Genomic DNA, 20296 nt, shown 5'->3' with positions numbered 1-20296 from the left:
TGTTATCCCAAATGATTTAAGGGATATATTTAGTAAATTTGCAGGAAATAATACTATAACTAGCGAGGAACACCTAAGGGAATTCACTAATAAGTTGAATGACTATGAGGTGGAGCATGAGGATGTGGTTATGGAATTATTTGTGCAATCTCTGACAAAGGATGACAGGGATTGCTATAGAGGATTGCCAACTGCAAGTATTAATTCCTGGGAAGAATTTGAGAGATTTTTTAAGGAGCAGTATGGTGACAAAACAAATCCCAACTTCATGTTAAATGAGTTTAATAACATTAAAAAGTCATTGAACGAGGATGTGTCTGATTTCAATATCAGATTTCAGAAAGCTATGCATAAGTTGTTTCAAGTTTTAAGGTTGGATGATAATGTTTGTCTGACCACATATATGAATGCATTTGATGCAAAAATGGCATATATCCTTAGAGATAAGGATCCTCAAACTCTGAGAGATGCATTTAGGATAGCTATAAATGTTAAAGGAAATAGAAGAGCTTCAGGTAAGCTCGGAAGGAGAGATGATCCTAGATTTTTTAAGAATGCCAAAGATAAAGTCGAAAAGTCTTTAGGTGCAAAAGCTAAAGAGAAAGATGGACAAGGTTCTAAATACCTTGAAGGATTTGAAATTGACTATGGCAAAAAATGAGAAGATTTCTATACCAAAAAAGACATAGTTTAATAAATTTAGTAGACCACCAAAATTGCAAGATTATACTTACAATACAAATTGGAAGGATGGAAATCCTTTTCAGTAGCAAAGGGTAAACAAGAACAACAAACTCCTGACTCATTGCAAAAACATACAGTGAACATGGTGGAAGATACTCCTTGGTGTGTTGCTTGTCAATCACCTCACTCACCTGAATATTGTGTTGTAGCACAGTTTATTTCTGCCAAGGATGAGACACAAGAAGAAGAGGAAGAAACCTTTGAAGGTGACAATGTTGATTGTCTTATGATTTCTTCTTGTCTTGGAGAATCAGAATATTCTTCTAACATTGAAACTCATGACTTTGATATAGATAATCAAAGGCAAATAAGTGAAACATATCATCAACAAGTTTTTTCTGATGAAGAATTATCTGTTGATGACCGAATGTGTAATGTTGAAAAAGGTGAGAGTTTTGTGTCCTTGAGACAACCCTCAGATGAAGAGATTGCCAAAATAAAAGATGCTATGGTAGCTCAGGTAAAAAGTAACTATCAATTGAGAAACATGATTGTGGGTGAAGACTAGGGAAAGCCTTCAGGTTTATTTGTCAAAGAGTTAAAAAATAAAGGCAAAGAGGTCAAGGGGGATAAATTAGGAAAAGATGCAATCCAAATTAAGGAGGTCAAGAGAAAGGAGTGGGCTAAGAAAGTAGAGGTTGTAAAACCTATTGAAAAAACTTCTCCACCTAAGATGAAAGCAAAGATGGTTGAAAAATCTGCTTCGCTCACTGAAGGAGACTTGCAGAAAGCACAAAATATTGAAGGCAACAAACCAAAGAAATATGAAGAACAATCAGGTATGTCACTTGAATTACCAAATTATGCACCTGTGGATATGCTTCAGTTGCTTTCTCAAATTACAGTTAAGGTTCCTTTGCAAGAGATGTTAATAATTGAAGAGCATAGGGAGAAAGCCATGGCTTGGGCCAAAGGTGTTTCTCATTCTGTTGAAATTGAAAATGAGAATGTATCTCATACAGTAAAGGAACAAATGATTAAAAATGAAACAAAGGATAGAGAGTTAGAGGGAATGGTTTCTCAGATTCCCCATATTTGTCTTTAAGATACAATAGGTGAGAGCCTTGACAATGTAGACCCTTTCTTTCTGAGTGTCATTATAAATGGAGGAGTCTTAAAGAATTGTATGATTGATTTTGGGGCCTCAAATAATGTCATGCATGTAAGGATAATGCAGTCCATGGGTTTGAAAGTAGATACTCCTCATGGAAGATGTTGTGCTATGGATTCAAGAGAAGTTCCTATGATAGGAACTATAAAGGCATTACCTTATAAACTTGTTGCTTTCCTTGAGAAAGAATTAATTATGAGTGTCCTAGTTGTAAATATTCAACTCATCTTGTAGCTTTAAGTTCTTCAATCTCTCAGCATCATAATCTTCAAGTGCCATCTCAAGTTGCTTCTCCAAAGCCATATTTAATGATTTTGGTTTCAGGATCTTCCTCAAGTTGTTAAACTTCCTCCGAGGCACAAGGCTCTGATACCAATTGTTGGAAACCAATAACACTGAGAGGGGGGGGTGAATCAGTGTTATACCAGAATAGTAGATTTTAGCCTTAACAAAACATTCATACACCAACCAGTATACCGGTATAAACAGAATTGAAAGAAGTAAAGCAACCAATAAGCCAAACACATAAATGAGAATCATAACACATAGATTTATACGTGGAAAACCTCGAAGAGGAAAAACCATGGTGGGATTTGTGACCCACAATATCAATCAACTGGTCATATGAAAAGATATTACAATATATGAGGGGCCTGCACTTGCAAGAAGGCTTACAGCCTAGAGCACACTGCTCAATCACAATAGGAGCCTCACTGACTACATAAAATTCCAGACAACAATCCGAAGAAGTGTGAACTGCTAAGATAGCATCTCTTATGCTAGAATACAGTTCCAATTTAAGCTCTATCTTTTCCGATTAAAACCCTAAACCCCTTTACCAGAATAACCCTTACAATAAATTTCTCACATACATAGTCTCTTAGAGTAATTTCGCATCATATTACATTTTCATATCCATCCTAAGTCACATCCATCTATATCACAAAATGATCTATCAAACTGACCTATACACCCTATACAACTTTTATGCCTTATGTCGGCTTACAAAGATATATACAATATTAGATTACATGTTGGTCAGATAAAATAGATATATAAACATTAAAACAAATTGTCGATGCCGGATCCAAGATGTGTTGGCCTCCAATACCGATAACCTTTACTATACCATGTCGACCTGCATTGCCGCTGACCAAAGAAATCTTTTGTCCTATCAGTGTTGGTGTTGGTTTAGAATCTATGAAGTGTCTGTCGGTACACCGTATGAAGTCGAAACCCAAAATAATGTTGCCATCAATGACAACATAGTGAAACCAACCAATAAAGTGTTAATTGCCAACAGAAATTCGCTCTCCAAATGCACCAAAACATCTTTCAAACATATCATGTGATTTGTGATGTGTTATCATCAACATGTGAACTTGATGTAGATCACCACAAAACCAAAAATCATTACAGGCCAAGAGAATTCTTTACCAATCCTTAAACCCTTATTAAACTCTGGCAAAAACTTGATAGAAATTATAAGCATAAATTCTGGTTGTCACAACATGATGCAGTTCCAGTCAGATACATGTTATAATGATAGAAACTTACATTCAAAACCACAAAGCCTCAATCATCACCAATTTCCAGATACAATCAAAATATTTCCTCATTTACCGGTTAAGGTCCTAATTCTCAATTTCTTGATTCTTTATCTGTAATCTCTCTCTGGTAGACCAAAAGAGTTAGATGACACAATACAACATAAGTAAACATCAATAGACATGAATAAACATTAGTTGCCAGCAATGACAACACAAATAACTAATTCGAGTCATCCATCATGCAATCTCAATCTCTTCATCACAATGTCATCTCAAATAGTCTTGTACTGGTTCAGTCATCATTGTCCATCTATATCAGTTATGCCAAACATGCCAACAATCTCCCCCTTTGGCATTGATGGCAACACTAAACATCAACATACTCAACTCATATTGTTCCGCTTTGTTCTAGACCTTCTCTGCAACTCTACTCTTCTTTGTTGCACCTCATCTATCAGTTACAATTTATCTTTAATTACACATCTTCTCCTCCTGATAATATTTCTTCTCTTATGACTAATCATATTTCTTATTCCCCTTTGACAACAATGACAAAGGTGGATAAGCATCACAAATCATCAAATTTGTTGTTGGTGTCTTCAACATGTCTGCAAACTCATCTAAGTTGTTCCCCCTACGGAGTAGCGTCCATCTCATCAATCCAAAGTGAAAAATAGTCAATATGCCCACTAGATTGATGCATCTTGCATTCTAGTTCTTTTTGAGTAGGGGTCTGACCCCTAATTTACCTCTGAGATACTCAAAGGTTGTCTTCAGCAATGGTTTTGTGAAAATGTTTGCTAGCTGCTCTTTGCTTGTCACATACTCCATTCTGACTTGTTTTTCATGTACTCTTTCCCTTAGAAAATGATATTTCAATTATATGTGCTTTGTTCTTTCATGTAACATAGATTTTTCAAAATATTAATTGCACTAGTATTATCACAGTAAATAGTTTCTGGTTCAGACATATCAAATCTGAATCCTTCAAGCACATGTCTCATCCAGATTGTCTGTGTGCAATTCATTGATGCTGCAACATACTCTGCCTCTATTGTAGACTGAGAAACACAAGTTTGCTTCTTACTTGTCCAAGCAATGAATCTGTCTCCAAGAAGAAAAGCTCCATCGGTAGTTCTTTTTTGGTCATCAACATTGCTTGCCCAATCTGCATCAGTAAGCACATTCAAAGAAAAATTTCCTTTATAAGGATACCATAAACCATAATCTACAGTGCCTTTCAGGTACCATAATATCCTTTTCACCGCTACCAAGTGAGTCTCCTTGGGATCCTTTTGAAATCTTTCAACCAATCCAACAACATGTGAAATATTTCATCTTCTATGAACGACATAATACAATTTACCAATCATAGACCTGTGTTCTTTCTCATCAACAGATGGTGAATCATCTTGTTTAGACAACTTGCAGCCTGTCACCATTAGAGTACCAACCGGTTTATAATCCTCCATGCCAAATGTTTTCAATACCTCTTTGACATACTTACTCTGATAGATAAAAAATCCACCATCCAATTGTTGGACTCGCAACCCAATGAAAAATTTAATTTCACCAATAAGAGACATCTCAAATTCCTTTTTCATCTCCTTAGAAAATCCATGCATAAGTCATCATTACCACCAAAACTTATGTCATCCACAAATACTTCAGCTATCAATACTTTCTCTCCATCTGTCTTTAGATATATGTTACCATCCTCACTGGCACATTGCATCCTATCTTGATCAGGTGTGCATGCAACCTTTCAAACCATGCTCTTGGCGCCTACTTCAATCCATACAGTGCCTTAAGTAGTTTGTAAACCATATCTTTGTCTTCAGACAAATCAAATCCATTTAGTTGTTCTATGTATACTTCTTCTTCAAGGATGCCATTAAGAAAAGTTGATTTAACATCCATCTGATAGAATTTAAATCCTTTAAATGCAACATAAGCATCCTTCCAATCTCACCACAAGTACAAAGGATTCACCATAGTCTTCTCCTTCTTCTTGTGCATAGCCTTTGCACACCAATATTGCTTTATTTCTCACAACCTTACCTTCTTCATTTAACTTGTTTCTAAAGACCCATTTAGTGCCAATCACATTCTTGTCTTTCGGTCTGGGAACAAGTGTCCATGTTTTGGTCTTCTTTATCTAATCCAACTCCTCATTCATTGCATTAATCCAGTCATCATCATTTAATGCCTCTCTTACTATTTCGGCTCAATAGTAGAAATCAGACAGGAATTTTCTCTGATTTTCCTCCTTGTTTGTACTCCAACATTTTTATCTCCAATTATTTATTCTTCTGAGTGATTTAGCTTGACATACCTTGGTATAACTAGTTCCGGTGTTGTGCTTCCTAATTCATATTCTTCATCGTCTTCATCACTCTCTGCATTTACCGGTTGAGCACCTATTTCTGCAACATTTTTCTCATCAGTCTTCTACACTTCCGTTTCTATAAACACAAGTCTTTCTTCATCTTTCTCAAGCTCAAATCTTATAGTCTCTCCAAATTTCTCAGAGAGTTCATCTATCTTCACATTAGCACTCTCAATGATCTTCTTAGTTCTCTTGTTATAACATTTAAATGCCTCTCTTTGTAGAGTAACCAAGAAAAATATCTTCATCACACTTAGCATCAAACTTTTCAGTGTAATCATCTCTCTTAATATAACATTTACTCCCAAAAAATTTGAAATAACTTACACTAGGATTCTTTCCATGCCATAATTCATAACATGTTTTGTTATTACCTTTCTTGATAAGTACCTGGTTCAAATTATAAATAGTAGTGCTGACTGCTTCTCTCCAAAACATCTTTGGTACTTCACCTTGAATCATCATGGTTCTTGCAGCTTCAACAACTATTCTATTCATTATCTTTTCTATCCCATTCTGTTGTGGAGTTCTAGGAGCTGACATCTACCTCTTAATTCCCTGTTCATCACACAACTTCACAAACTCATTAGAAGTAAATTCACCTCCTCAGTCAGATTTCAAACATTTTAGATTCTTACCGATATCTTTCTCAACATGAGCTTTAAATGCTTTGAACTTACTGAATGCCTCAGACTTTTCTCTCAAAAAAGTTACCCACATCATTTTGGAATAATCATCAGTAAAGATCATAAAATACTTATCACCAAAATAGATCTTAGTCCTCATAGGACCACAAAGATCCATATGAACCAAATCAATAATATTCTCTGAAGAGAAAGACTCACTCTTAAAAGATACAGAGGTCATCTTACCCATCTGGCAATCCTTGCATAACACATTGTTTGGTTTCAGATGGGGCAAACCTCTCATAATACTTGACTTACTAACTTTAATCAAATTGTCAAAATTGACATGACAAAATCTCTTGTGCCACAACTAGGTGTCTTCAATCTTTGCCACCAAACAATCATTTACATTAGTATTTAGATGAAATAGATTACCTCTAGTCTGCTTCTCAGTAGCAATAAATTCTCCATTATTTCTAAGAATCGTGCACACTCCACTTTTGAATTCAAGTAGATATCCCTTATCATTAAGTTGTCCAACACTCAAGAGGTTATGTTTTAGTCCATCAACCCAAAAGACATCATTTGCATTACTCTTCCCATTTAATGAAATTGAACCTTTACCTTTAACCATGCAGGGAGAGTTATTACCAAATCTTACAACACCTCCATCAAACTCTTCAAGGGATAAGAACTTACTTTTGTCACCGGTCATATGGTGTGAGCAACCACTATCTATTATGCATTCATTGTTGTTATCCATGTGAGACACTAATGCCTTCTCATCAGTCAGATCCTCCTTCACAACAACAAATAATATCTCGTCATTGTCATCTTCTTCTGATTCATCATCGGTCACACCTTCATCCACTGCAACATAACAATGTTTCTTGCCTTTTCCTTCGAATCCTAAACCTCTCTTTCTTATTAATGTTAGGTCAGTTAGTAGCTATGTGTCCAATTTTACTACAAGAGAAACACTTGAAGGGTAATTTACTTGTTCCTCTAGGGAATCTTTTAGCCATTAATGCCTCAAGTTCCATCAGATGATCGTCATCATCACCATCACCTCTGCTACCGCCATGACTAGACCTACAATCATGATTATGACAAACATCTTTTCCTTTCCTTGTTGATGTACCAGTTACAGAATCTTTAAAAGCAGATTTAGAAGGTTTGGAAACACTATTATCAAAACCGTTTAACTCAATTGTAGTTCACTTTCCAATTAGAGAGTCAATAGTGACTTTATATTTGAAATGGATCTCAGTTCTTGAATAGAAGAAACTCTGATAGAATACTATGATAAAAGAGTTATAAGCATTTTACTAACAACAATATCATCTTCAATCTTACCTTCGGCACTCTTTATACCACCAACAACTTCCTTAATCCTTTTACCATATTGAGCTATGTTCTCACCGTCAATCATTTTCATATCATCAAATTTTCCTCTCAAGATATCTCCATTAGATTTAATTTCTCCCATACCTCATTTGCAGTCTCTAATCCATTAACATCAATATACTCAGAGTCAGACAAAGTACTTACAATTTCTTCAAGAGCCCGAATGTTGTTGGCATTATGTTGTCATTGATGTCAAACGATATAGGATGACTACCGGTATAAGAGATGTATGTGCAACACTGTCATGGATGAGTACAGGATGAGATATCTTTGATATCACCTTATGTTGCAGAACACCGGTAAGGTAAGGAAGAGAATGCCATTCAGAGGAATGATCACTAGAGTCACTAGTACACAAGTTAGTGTTTGAATTATGTGGATGAAATGGACAAGTTACCGGTAAGGAGAGTATGTCAACTGGTAAGTGATGTGTTGATAATGAGTAGGATGCTTGTATGTTATTTGTGATGAAGAGGCAGAATGTTACCTAAATCACATAAACACAGAAGAAGGAAGTACAAGTCACCGGTATGTTGTGTGGATGGAGAACAACAGGACTCCCACTAGATACAGATGCACTTACCATGTGAAGAGATGACTGACAATGAATGTGCCATGGCCACACCGGATCACATGTATCTGTTTGATGATATGCTACACAAACAAGGAAGCCACATGATTGCATTGGAGGATGCAGATGACAAGGAATCACTACCACCGGTAAGTGGAACTTATTGTTAGGTCCCGGAGACAACTGAGAGCAGGGGGTGAATCAGTTGTCCAATAAATTCAAACCAAAAACAACTTAACCAACTTAATGCTTAATACCGGTAAACCAGTTTAATATGCTGGTAGATAGTTTTAACAATACCGGTAAGGATTAGTGCATGAAACATAAACACAAAGTCATCCACAACACATAACACCAATATTTGTACGTGGAAACCTTGTAAGGGGAAAAACCACGGTGGGAAACCTTACCCACAATCAGATGATACTACTGCAGATAGTAAGTGTACATAAATGGGGTCTGCACATGCAGAAAGGCCAACCACCTAGAGCTCACTGCTCAATCACAAAATGGGAGTCACACTGACTACAGTTGAATGGTTAAATCCAATAAGAATGTACTGCACAAAATAGCATCTTCATATGATGGATTCAGTACCGGTGTAGTTCTAATTGTCTTCACAAAAAACCTTTCTTCAATCTTCAAATGATGTTTCCATGTATAGCTCTTCTTATTCTCGCATATATCTTCACACAATCCTTTTTTGCATTCTACATCTGGTCTTACAAATAAGATCTTACATTTATACCATAACCTAAGACCAATTTTAGTAGGTCGGCTCTACAAGATATTACAATAAAATATTTTACAAATAATACAATATCCGATGCAATAACTGATTCAACATGTCGGATTAATGTATTTACAATAGTAATTAATCATCTCCATAGTGTGCCATGTTGATCTGGAAAAGATAAACCTGACGGTGTAACCCTGGACCTATTTGTCGGTAACAACAAATATGCAAATATGAATATACCTATAAACAAAACTCTAGGACAAGATGTCCAAATGATGTCTTCAACATAACCAAGTGTTTTCCATATCATTCCAAGTGTCGGTGATCATTATACCGTGCCGGTGTACCATATACTAGTGACTGTGCATTAGTCACTTGCTTGCCGGTGAATGTTGTTGATTCTCCAAAGTGCCAGAGTTGATAAGAGTTTAGTAGGAGTTGACATCAATGACAAAACCATACCAAAATACCAACAATCTCCCCCTTTGGCATTGATGGCAACACAAGATGGAAAAACCATCAAAGTGCCAAAACAAAAATGCCAAATACCAAAAACCAACAATCTCCAAAATCATAACAGAAATCAAAATACAAATACAGAGAGTAATGATCTCTCCTAAACAACAATTTCTCCCCCTGGGAGTAACATGTGTTTTCTTTGTGTTTTTCAAAGTTTTTCCATACCAATCTCTCCCCCTTTGACATCAAATGCCAAAGTTGCAATAAAAACCAAGTTCATATACAAAATACCAATTGATTCAATATACCAACTACTCTCCCTGAGAAGTAGCTTCCCATCAAAGAACCGGAGTAAAAGATTTTCTCTGTTAATTCTGTTGGTTGATGGCAATCATCAACTGTCTAAGTCTCTATCGGTGGTGGTATGACTCCAAGCTGATCTCTGAGATATTCAAAAGTCTCCTTAGGCAAAGATTTAGTGAAAATATCTGCAATCTATTCTTTAGTATTCACATAAACCAGTTTTATCTCCTTTGCTTCAACATTTTCCCTTAGAAAATTTAGTTTGATAGAAACATGTTTGGTTTTAGAATGTAATACCGGATTCTTAGATATATCAATTATTGCAATGTTATCACAATAGATAGTAATAGGTTCCTTGCATTTTACCTTTATGTCTTTCAACATTTGCTTAAGCCATAGTACCTATGTACAATTAGTTGCTGCTGCAACATATTTTGATTTTGTTGTTGATAAAGATGTACAAATTTGTTTCTTACTTAACCAAGAGACTAATCTGTTTCCAAGAAAGAATGCTCCACCGGTGGTGCTTTTTCTATCATCCACATCTACTGCCCAATTTGCATTTGTGTATGCACATAATTCAAAGTTTTCATCTCTGGGGTACCATAATCCAAGATTTATAGTGCCTTGTAAGTACCGGAAAATCCTTTTTACTGTTGATTCATGATTTTCTCTAAAATTACTTTGAAATCTTGAAACAATACATACTGCATTCATAATATCAGGTATGGTTTGTGTTAAATACAGTAAACCTCCTATCATAGATTTGTATCTAGTCGGATTAACAAGTGTAGATTCATCCCTTTGTGATAATTTGTCATTTGTTGTCATAGGTGTGCTTACCGGTTTAGAGTTCTCCATCCCAAATTTCTTTAGTAACTCTTTTAAGTATTTGGATTGACTCAAGAATATACCTTTATCAGTCTGTGAAATCTGCAATCCTAAAAAGAATTTTATTTCTCCAATCATAGACATTTCAAATTCTTGCTGCATTTTAATAGAAAATTCTTTACATAATCCATCTTCTCCTCCAAAGATTATATCATCAACAAATACTTCTATAATCAAGATGTCATCATTAGTTATTTTATAATATAAATTGTTGTCTGCATTTCCTTTAGTAAAACCAATCTTTAAAAGATACTTATCCAATCTTGCATACCAAGCTCTTGGAGCTTGCTTCAACCCATACAAAGCTTTCCTTAACCTGCAAACCATATCTTTGTCATTTGTCAAAGAAAATCCATTAAGTTGTTCAATGTATACTTCCTCTTCAAGATCTCCATTTAAAAATGCACATTTAATATCCATTTGATAAACTTTGTAGTTCTTGTGTGCTGCAAAGGCCAAAAATAATCTGACTGCCTCAATTCTAGCTACCGGTGCAAAGGTTTCATTGTAATCAACTCCTTCCTTCTGAGAATATCCCTTACACACTAGTCTTGCTTTATTTCTGACAACCTTACCATCTTCATTAAGTTTGTTTCTAAATACCCATTTGGTTCCAATTACATTTCTAACTTTAGGCCGGGGAACTAATGTCCAAGTGTTGTTTTTCTCAATTTGTTCTAATTCTTCTTCCATAGCTTTAACCCAAAATTTATCTTCACATGCCTCATTAACAAATGATGGTTCAATTTGAGAAATAAGACATACCTCTTCATTTGCCAATCTTCCTCTTGTCATAACTCCTTTGAACTTATTTCCAATTATCTGATCTTCAAAATGATTCAGTCTTACATACCGGGGTGTCTTTGTTTGTTGTTGTTCCTCAATTACTGTGGAATCCTCAGATGATACCGGGGTAACCGGATCTTCATTTTGTACCGGTGGATTTAGTGTAGGTTCATTTGTCAAAAAATTTGTTGCCGGTTCAGAGTCTATATACCTTGAAGTTCCTCTGAATTGTTCATCAATCTTTACATTTGTACTTTCAACAATTTTCTGCAATCTTTTGTTAAAATATCTATATGCCTTGCTCTTAGATGAATAACCAAGAAATATTCCTTCATCACTTCTAGGATCAAATTTTCCAATATACTCATCTCTTCTAATATAACATTTACTTCCAAAAATTCTGAAATACTTAAGAGTAGGAGTATTACCAAACCATAGTTCATGAGGGGTCTTACCGGTTTCACCTTTGATGTGAACTTTGTTGAATGTATAGACCGTTGTACTAACTGCTTCTCTCCAATATACATGTGGTAGGTTTTCTTCTGATAACATACTTCTTGCTGCATCCAAGATAGTTCTATTTTTCCTTTCAACAACCCCATTCTGCTGTGGTGTTTGAGGTGCTAATAGTTGTCTTCTGATTCCATTCACTTCACAGAATGTATTAAATTCCTTAGATGTAAATTCTCCTCCTTGATCTGATCTTAAACATTTGATTTTCTTACCAGTTTCATTTTCAACCATTGCTTTGAATAGTTTGAACTTTCCAAGTGCTTCTGATTTTTCTCTGAGAAAAGTAACCCAACACATTCTAGAATAGTCATCAAAGATTAGCATGAAATATCTATCACCTTGTAAGCTTTTAGTTCTAGCTGGACCACATAAATCAGTGTGAATCAAATCAAGAGCATTATTTGATTTTTTTGGAATACTTTTGAAACTAGCTCTAACTTGTTTTCCAAATTGACATTCCTTACATACTGTATTCTGAGGTTTGACAATTTTAGGTAGATCTCTAACTGCCTTAGTAGTACTGATTTTTACCATGCAATCAAATTTTACATGACAGAGTCTCTTATGCCATAACCAACTTTCATCTATATGTGCAATTAAGCATGTCTTTTCACTGTTATTCAAATCAAAGATATTACCTCTAGTTTGATTACCGGTTGCAATTTCTAAACCAGTTCTATTCATGATTTTGCATTTTCCATTTTTGAATTGTAATTGAAATCCTTTCTCAACTAATTGACCAACACTCAAAAGATTATGCTTTAATCCTTCAACATAGTAAACATTGTCAGTGTTATGCTTACCATCAAGAGATATTGTACCCTTGCCTTTGATTGAACAAGCTTTGTCATCTCCAAATCTCACTAAGCCTCCATTGTATTCTTGAAAGTTCAATAATTTACCTTTGTCTCCTGTCATATGATGTGAGCATCCTGAATCAATGATCCATTCATCCTTTACTTCAACTTTAGCTGCCAGGGCCTATACTACCGGTTGAGCAGTAGGTGTCGGTTGATCTTCTGTTATAGCAACAAAAACCGATCCATTGTCTGTTGGATCCTCATCAGAATCATCAGTCACACCTTCATAAATAATGTAACAAGTTTTGTCTTTATTCTTCTTAAATTTGTATCTCTGATATTCAGGGTTAGGCTTGTATGATCTTCTAGCTTCTTCTCTTATTCTAGCATGTCTATCAGGGCATCTTGAAGCCATATGACCAATCTTATTGCAGTTAAAACATTTAAAGGGTGATTTACCTTCATACTTACTTCCAACTGGACCTTTAGGCACTTTTCTTGCAAATAGTGCTTCAAGTTCTTCAAGTTCTTCATTTTCTTTCCTGCTTTCTTCAAGTTCTCTTGCATAAAAGGCTTTCCAATCAGATTTATCAAATGATGGAGCAGACGATGTTGATGCTTTAAAGGCCAAATCTGTCTTTATAGTAGCAACAGGACCAAATTCTTCAATTTCAAAAGCTGAAAGTTTCCCAGTCAATGTATCCCTAGTAACTGATGTATTAGGCATTGTTCTTAACTCATTTATAGAAATTACTTTCATTTTATATGCCGGTGGCAATCCTCTTAAAACTTTTGAAACAATTTCATCTTCACTTAAGGTTCCTCCACAACATTTAATACCCAAAACAATTTCATTTACTCTTTCCATAAAAGCAAAAATCCTTTCATCTTCTTCCATTTCAGATGTTCATACTTGACCTGGAAGCTTTCAAGTTTTGCAATTTTGACTGTGGAATCTCCTTCATTCAGTGTTTCCAAATGATCCCAAATAGCTTTAGTAGTAGACCTATCTGATAGTCCCATGATTTGTTGATCTAATAATGTGCTCAAAAGTGCTTCTCTTGCTTTGCAATCATTTTCCTCATCTTTAGTCAAGTTGGGTGGATTGGGCTGACTCTGAGTAGGAGCAGTATAACCATTCTTTGTAACATCCCAGATGTCTTTTCCAATGCAATTTAGATGTGTCTCCATTCTGATCTTCGATATGCCATAGTTGGTTCCATCAAGTTTAGGACTGTCCGTTTGTAGACATTGGATCTCCTCAAGCTATTAAACTTCTACAAAAAAGGACTAGGCTCTGATACCAATTGTTAGGTCCCAGAGACAACTAAGAGGGGGGGGTGAATTAGTTGTCAAATAAATTCAAACCAAAAACAACTTAACCAACTTAATGCTTAATATCGATAAACCAGTTTAATATGCCGGTAGACAGTTTTAACAGTTAATTGCTATACCGGTAAGGTTTAGTGCACAAAACATAAACACAAAGTCATCTACAACACATAACACCAATATTTGTACGTGGAAACCTTGTAAGGGGAAAAACCACGGTGGGAAACCTTACCCACAATCAGATGATACTACTATAGATAGTAAGTGTACATAAATGGGGTCTGCACATGCAGAAAGGCCAACCGCCTAGAGCTCACTGCTCAATCACAAAATGGGAGTCACACTGACTACAGTTGGATGGTTAAATCCAATAAGAATGTACTGCACAAAATAACATCTTCATATGCTGGATTCAGTACCGGTGTAGTTCTGATTGTCTTCACAAAAAACCTTCCTTCAATCTTCAAATGATGTCTGCGTGTATAGCTCTTCTTATTCTCACATATACCTTCACACAATCCTTTTTCGCATTCCACATCTGATCTTACAAATAAGATCTTACATTTATACCATAACCTAAGACCAATTTTAGTAGGTCGGCTCTACAAGATATTACAATAAAATATTTTACAAACAATACAATATCCGATGCAATAACCGATTCAACATGTTGGCTTAATGTATTTACAATAGTAATTAATCATCTCCATAGCGTGCCATGCTGATCTGGAAAAGATAAACCTATCGGTGTAACCCTGGACCTATTTGCCGGTAACAACAAATATGCAAATATGAATATACCTATAAACAAAACTCCAAGACAAGATGTCCAAACGATGTCTTTGACATAACCATGTGTTTTCCATATCATTCCAAGTGTCGGTGATCATTATATCGTGTCGGTGTACCATATACCGATGACTGTGCATTAGTCACTTGCTTGCCGGTGAATGTTGTTGATTCTCCAAAGTGCCAGAGTTGATAAGAGTTTAGTAGGTGTTGACATCAATGACAAAACCATACCAAAATACCAACACTTATCTCCTATTATGCATAGTGTGCATCATAGTTCTGTGAGATAAGGAAGAAGAGGTAAAGGCAGGTGTTTGGAGGCTCACATTGGATCTACCGATGAATCAAAGGAATGTCTCATGCGCATGAGATTAGGAATATGCACTGAACCGACATAGAAGGCATGTTGAGTTTTTGGTACAGATGAAGAGTGATGGGTTTGTCACTTTGACAAATCGGTTGATATATGGTCTAGGTTGATGAAGAAATGGGCAAGGCTGAGCAGATGCAGACAGGGGAAAATGGTCAGATTGAAGATGGTGAAGGTTGATGACATGGTGTCATCAAGAGTGTTTACCGGTATGTAAGTCCTTTGGTAATATGGACAAGGTGTAGATGCAGAAGACATCCCATCTGATGAAGATGTGCATAAGGTAGGTTAGCTAGAGTGTTGACCGGTTGAGTGTTCCACCAGAAGAGAAGCAAAGTGCAAGGTTGATGACAGATCAGTTTGAGGGTTTAACCAACAGGGTAGGTAAGTCGGTAGATGAACCCAGTAATAGAGTTGGTCAGTGATCCAATCCATACCAACACATTTGTTCAAGAAGAGGTGGATGCCGACATGGATGCCACGTGGAGATGAAGTGGCAAGCTCGCAAAGGTCATTGAAGTGTCATGTAGGGATAGGTGTTTCTATAGGTGTGCATTTAATATGGATCCCGTGATTTGTGGATCAGATCAGAAGAGTGGGGCTTGAGGAAGAGTGAATGATAGAGAAAGATCAGGGAGTAGTTGGCACCCAAATTGATGCAAGGAAATCAGATTGTAGGAGGACCTCGAGAAGGAAATAGTTGAGATACTTATGGCATTTTGACAGATGCAGGTCGAGATAGAGGACCGTGTTTGCTAAGTTTAGAAAATCTGTATTGGAAGGCATGTTAATGGTGGTGATGGGCAAACAATTGTCTTGGAGATGAGATCGAATAAGATCTGATTGGATTTGGTTTGCCTCAAGGTTGATGAGGAAATCCTAACCGCCCGTGATTTGAATTGACTTTTGGTGGGAAAACCAGGTTATAAATAAGGAAGCTAAAATCATTGAAGGTTGATGCTGAAGGGGAGAGTGTTGCTTCTATATGTGAGAGAAAATTAGTCAAGTACTCAATGAGTATCTGAAAAGAGACCGAGGGTGTGCGAGTGACAATCAGGTTGAGAGGATCAACCGACAATAGTTAGAAAATCGGTAGTGTCCATATCGGCAAAGCAGAAGTGAAGGAAATTGTTGAGAAGGCAAGTATAGAACCGGCAGAGTGTAGTACTAGTGAAGAGAAGTAGAGAGAAGAGACAATAAAAAGAGAGAACCAATAGAGTGAAAGTGGATAGTGAACTGGATAGAAGATCCAGCAGAGAGATTTGAAGAAGAGTTACAAAATCCATTTGTAACAAGAAGATAACTTTGGTATCAAAATATGTTTTTATATTCATTGAGTTGTAGCTCGGTGCAGGGGTTGTATCTCCTTAGGTTGGTGCCCTAAATCAAGGGTTGGTGCTCCTTTGGGTTGGTGTCCATAAACTGTAGGAGTGGTACTCTTAGTTTGGTGCCTTAAATGTTGTAACCAAAGTGTTTCATTGTGAGGCTAGATTGGAGCAGTAGATTCCAACAGCATTTCTCACTGAAGTTTTTCCCATCTTGGGTTTTCCTCGTATATGCTGGTGTTATGTGATGTCCTTCTTGTGTGAATGCATTTGTGTTTAGTCTCCTCACTAACCAGTAAGTATACTCACATGAAATTGTTAAAGTGAAAATTTTGAGAACTTCTAATTCACCCCCCTCTCAGTGGTGCATTATGTCTAACAAATGTTTTTGTGTTGTTCTTTGAGTTAATTTGGTGTCAAGGGACTGGTAGTAGGAGAAACATACTTTGTTATCATATGATTCCAATATTGTGAACCCATTCCTTTAATGTAGATCTTCATCCAATCACTCCATATCCGGTAGTTGTCCTTGGTAAACTTGGAACCCTCCTTCTTCATCATCTTTCACATAATCTTTCCCTTAAGATGTTAGGCTTTTTGCACACAGAGGACCAATACTCTGATACCAATTGTTAATCTTAGAGGATCTGGTTAATACTGAGAGGGGGGGTGAATCAGTATTAGCAATAATTTGAAATCAGAAACTTAGACTCATATAACTTTCATCAAATCAAATATAGATCAACACTAGACTCATTTACCGATACCGATACTGGTAAATGACTCTAATGTTGTTCTATGTTTGATTTGGTGAAAGTCTTATGAGTCTAAGTTTTTGATTTCAAATTATTGTTAATATTGATTCACCCCCCCTCTTAGTATTAATTGGACCCTCTAAGATTAACAATTTTTATCAAGTATCATTTGATGTAATGAACCCATGTAGGAATCAAGTGGCAAGTTTCGTTAATCTCATTTTATCCATGCTCAACCAAGTATTACTTGAGCCATAGGTCCAATCATGTCTAACTTGCAATATAATTTATAATTTCATATTTATCAAGTATCAAACCCATTTAGGAATCATGCAATAGTCCCATTTTATCAATGCTCAATAAAGTGTTACATCCCTAGTTATACAACCCTTGCATCGATCAATTATCACTAGATGGTAGTTAAAATAAATAAATAGTGAGAAATTTAGGAAACTTAAGTTATCACTAATTTTAAATAATATCCTTAAAAATCATGAATCTAAAGTAGACAATGTTGAAAAAAATTGTATGCTTTTTGTATGACATGTAAACTTGAGACCCATATTACATGCCAAACCATTAACATCAATAAAATCTTAATCTAACCTAGAATGCACATATGTGTTATAATACACTTACCTTATGAAAACTATATGCAATATATAATGCAAGTGAGTTATAAATCTTACAAGTTATGTTTTCTAGAAGGAAAGCATGTTTTAGAGAATTGTGAATGTTTGAACACCTTTTGGCTGACCATCTTTGTGCATAAACCCTAGTCATTAGCCCATAATGATTAAATTACTATATTGTTTTCTCTATTATCTTAGGTTGGCTCATATCCCTAGGCTTCAGATGTTAAGCATTTACCACATGTGCATAAGGTTCATTTTCAGGATCATTGCTTATAATATACATTTGTATCTCATTTAGGTTCATTAGAATTCATTACATTTCATGTTGTCATAATTTCATACATATTTTCATTCCACATCATAATAAGCATAATCATCTCATTGTGCATATCATAATGTCACATATCATTTAGTTTTATTACACCTCATGTTCAAAATTTATCAAGTTTAAAATTGGGGCTAACACACACACAAACATAGACACGCGTACACATACACATGTGTATCATACGTACATACATACATTCACACACATTCACACATACAAACACACATATGTACACACATACATATACATACATACACATGCATATAGACACACATACACACACGCACATACACACATTGATGCAAGATCATCCTTGGTTCTTGACAATCTTGCATCAACTAAAAACATTTTCTTTCAGTTTTTTTATGTTTTATAGTTTCAACATTTCATTCTATGTTTCCTTGCATTTTCTCACCAGATCTTGTGGAGTTGGATTTTAATTGTGGACATGTTAATTTTCCTTATCCTAAGTCCATGTGGATATTTTCCTAGCAAGTTATCACTTTCAGAATCCGAGACAGTATTCTAGCTTAGAACACTGAAACCGCTTGGACCTATTTTGCTATTGGTGAATCTTGTAGATTATTTTTTGTAGCTTGCAAAGCTTCAATTTATTGTTTCCAATGTTCCTTGGCATGTGGCTGACCTTCGCTTAGGTTCGCACTTCATCCTATGGAGTTTCCAAATGGATCTCTTGGGCAAAGGTTGTGTTGTTGTTTTACATGTTTCATCTTGTTCTTTGGCATTTGTTCCATCTTGGGCCAACACAGATCATTCTTGATCATATAAATCAATGTAATTGAGCATTAAAATTTGGTGATCAGAACATAGAAGAAAAATCTAGAGATTAGGAGGTCCAAAGTTGTCTCGCATTCTTGCTTGAGCCCAGATGTTGCATAGCACACATGTTTTGTACTTAGTCCTGTGAGCTGAATGTTGTGAGCCTGCATGTTGTCGGTAGTTTGTAATTAATTTTCATGATCTAATAAATTCTATTATGCATTTCCTCCATCATGACTATGTTGTTTTTGTTGTGTAACTCTTGCTGCATGGTCCCGACTATTCTCTTTGAGGACTCTCCCACCATGACTGCACCAAGTGGTATCAAAGCAATATTTCATTCCAGAGATTGCGTTGTCCTGTAAGATTTTGTTGTAGGGTGGCAGATTGTAGATCCGACCTATAGTTGCAGAGGACTTGCATGGAGATGGTGCGAAGAGGTAATAAAAATGGTGGAGCACGTGGAAATGAAGACCCTATTGTGATGGAAATGTTGAGAGGAATTGCAGTCCAATTGGAAGTTGTTGAAATGACCCAGAGAAGAGGCCAAAATGTTGAAGATGTGAGCGAAGATGAAGAAGAAGTGACAGCTACAGAACAAGGAGCAAATCCACCAGTGAACGATCCAAATGAAGAAAATTTTATAAGACCATTGTCAAGAGAGAATACTAGACCATATTTTACCCCACCAGATTATGATGGCAAGTTGGATTTAGATGAATTGTTGGATTGGATCACAGAAATCGAAAATTATTTTTATTTTGAAGGCACCACGGAAGATAGAAAAGTGAGATATGCTTGCACTAAGTTGAAAGGTCATGCGTCTCTTTGGTGGGAAGATTTGCAGGTAGATAGACAGAGAATAGGTAAAGAGAAGATCAAATCTTGGAAGCTAATGGTTAGCACATTGAAATCAATGTTTATGCCAATTGATTATCAAGTGACTCTACTCTAGAAGTTGTAGAACCTGAAGTAGAAGGAATCTAGTGTGAAGGAGTATACTGATACATTCTACATGTTGAATATCAGATTTGGACATATCGATGATGAGATTAAACAAGTCACTAGATATTTGAATGGGTTGCAGATG

This window comes from Cryptomeria japonica, chromosome 8, assembly GCF_030272615.1.
Source record: "Cryptomeria japonica chromosome 8, Sugi_1.0, whole genome shotgun sequence".
NCBI classification, from domain to species: Eukaryota; Viridiplantae; Streptophyta; class Pinopsida; order Cupressales; family Cupressaceae; genus Cryptomeria; species Cryptomeria japonica.
Note: the sequence above shows the minus strand (reverse complement) of the source record.